Source organism: Corylus avellana, chromosome ca2, assembly GCF_901000735.1.
Source record: "Corylus avellana chromosome ca2, CavTom2PMs-1.0".
Classification (NCBI taxonomy): Eukaryota; Viridiplantae; Streptophyta; class Magnoliopsida; order Fagales; family Betulaceae; genus Corylus; species Corylus avellana.
The window spans coordinates 33,940,800-33,943,569 of NC_081542.1; the positions used below are offsets into that span (position 1 = coordinate 33,940,800).

General features: G+C 43.7%; 1 non-coding gene across 1 annotated transcript; it reads right to left on the reverse strand.

The window, feature by feature from the left end:
- Positions 1–540: 540 nt before the first annotated feature.
- Positions 541–647, reverse strand: LOC132173161 (small nucleolar RNA R71). The gene has a single exon (XR_009439257.1). It is a non-coding gene; the product is annotated as a small nucleolar RNA R71 (small nucleolar RNA).
- Positions 648–2,770: the final 2,123 nt, after the last annotated feature.

Genomic DNA, 2,770 nt, shown 5'->3' on the forward strand with positions numbered 1-2,770 from the left:
GTTGTTAGCTTGTTAGTTCCTATTTGCATGTTCGGTCGTAGGGCTTTAAATCTGGAGTTAAACGCTTTTGATCCTGAAATTGAAAGAACAGCGAGAGAGAATCTAAGACAGCCACCAAACTCACCCACCAATTCTCAAAGTTCCGAGTCTGATTCGGAAAAGTCTGTTAAGATGGGAGAACGAAATCAACCTAGATCCCTTAGGGAGCTGTTCGTACCCAACATTACCAACACACCGTCATGTATAGTGTTGCCAGCTACTCGCTTCGAGCTGAAGCCGAGTACAATAGGTCACCTTCCTGCATTTAGAGGATTAGAGAATGAGGATCCATATGTTCATGTGAGGATTTTTTTGGAAATTTGCGACATTGTTAATACACAAAATGCCCCAGCAGAAGCGGTGCGCCTTCGGTTATTCCCTCTGTCCCTACATGATAGGGCGAAATCCTGGCTACTCAACAATAGGCCTGGATCTATCACTTCTTGGGATATGTTGCAAAGCAAGTTTTACCACAAGTTCTTCCCAATTTCCAAAATCAATGCCCTCCGTCTACAGATCACCAATTTCAGACAAAAAGAAGGGGAAAGATTCACCGATAGCTGGGAGAAGTTTAAAGAGCTTACTATAAAATGCCCACCCCACGGGTTTGAGAATGAGGTGCTAGTTCAAATTTTCTATAGGGGACTAACACCAAGTGAGCGAAACTCGCTTGAGACGATGAATGGTAGAGAATTCTTAAGTCTTATTGGGGATGAAGCCTATAAAACTTTAGACGAAATGGCTAAACAAGCACAACAATGGGATTTTCAAGATAGTTGGGACAGACAACAACCCACTCCCAAGACAGGAGGCATTTATGAGGTGAGGAATGATGCTGAATTAAGGGAGGAGTTCAAGGTTCTCAGGCGTCAGTTTGACACTATGGTCTTAAACAAACCAGTGAATGTAGCAGATACTTACCAAGTTGATGCATGCGGGTTATGTGATAGTCAAACGCACTTCACTCAAAATTGCCCAACTTTGTCAACAGAGTACCCAACTGAGCAAGTCAATGCCTTCAATGACTGCAGAAAACCCACCACTAGACCGTTTTCTAAAACGTACAATCCAGGGTGGCGGAATCACCCAAATTTCTCTTGGAAGCAGAATCAACCATTGAACCAAAGAGATACCTCCACTCAAGCTCAAAATCAGTTCAGGCCATCTCACCAAGCTCAACCGCCTGTTTATCAGTCTACCACTCAAGTGCCTGCACCACAGTCATCACTGGAAGACATGATGAAAGCATTCATGCAATCAATGGATAAGAACATACAAGAGATAAAGCAAGATATGAAGAATACTACCCTGAGTAATTCCCAAGATATACATGAGCTAAAAGGTTTCACCAATCAAGCCGTACAGGAAATGAGGAATTCCAACATGGCCAACAACAGAGACATACAAGAACTTAAGCAGGCTATGATCAAGGTAGAAGGACAAGTTGGCCAGATAGCAAATCAAGTGGGGGAAAGAGAAAGAGGGAAGTTCCCTAGTCAACCTGTGCCTAACCCAAAAGGGCAATTTGTGATTGGAAGTTCCTCTGCCTCTATGCATGGTCAGGAGCATGTACAAGCCATCACCACTCTGAGGTCAGGCAAACAGGTGGATAATCAAGTGGTCATGCCTGAAGAGGCCACTAAGGCTGCAGAAGAGAAGGAAAACCTGGACAAGCCTACGGAAGACACAGGACCGGACATTGCCATTCCGATTACTGAGGATCCTTCCAAAAAGTATATACCCAAAGCTCCGTATCCAGAAAGACTGAAACCGCCAAAGAAGAGCTCGAAGTTCGATGATATTTTGGAAGTGTTCAAGCAAGTGCAGATAAACATTCCATTCCTAGATGCCATCCAGCAAGTGCCTTCTTATGCCAAATTTCTGAAGGATTTGGTCACCATCAAGAGAAAGACGAACGTCCCCAAGAAAGCTTTCCTGACTGAGCAGGTCAGCTCTATCTTGCAATACAAGATGCCTGTAAAGTATAAGGACCCTGGATGTCCTACCATTGCTTGCAAGATTGGTGACAATCGAGTTGAGAAAGCTCTGTTGGATTTGGGGGCCAGTGTAAATCTACTGCCATATTCAGTATTTGTTCAGTTGGGATTGGGAGAGTTGAAATCCACTTCAATTACACTTCAGTTGGCTGACAGATCTGTGAAGGTTCCAAGGGGAATTATTGAAGACGTGCTGATCAAAGTTGATAAGTTCTACTACCCTGTGGACTTCATTGTCCTAGATACAGAGACGGAAAATGTAGAAATTCAAGTTCCAATCATATTAGGGCGTCCCTTTTTAGCTACGGCTAATGCCCTAATCAACTGTAGAACTGGAGTCATGAAGATATCATTTGGAAACATGACAGTGGAACTGAACATCTTTGATATCAGCAAGCAGCCATTTGAGTATGAGGAGGTCAGAAGCACATGCTTAATTGAGGAGATAGTAGAGAAAACTGTCAATGAACCTAATATTGAAGACCCCTTAGGAGAATGCCTGATTGCACTGGAAAGTGACATGGCACTAGACACTTTATTGGAACAAGCTGACGCCTTGTTAGACTCAACGCCTGAGATAAAGACGGAGACTACAGAAATTACTTTGACATCGTCCCCTGATCCATCTTCATTAGCAGTTGAGCCTGTCAAGCGGGAGTTGAAGCCTCTACCAGACACCCTGAAGTACAAGTATCTGGATCCTATAGAATCTCTGCCTGTGATCATTGCTGCCG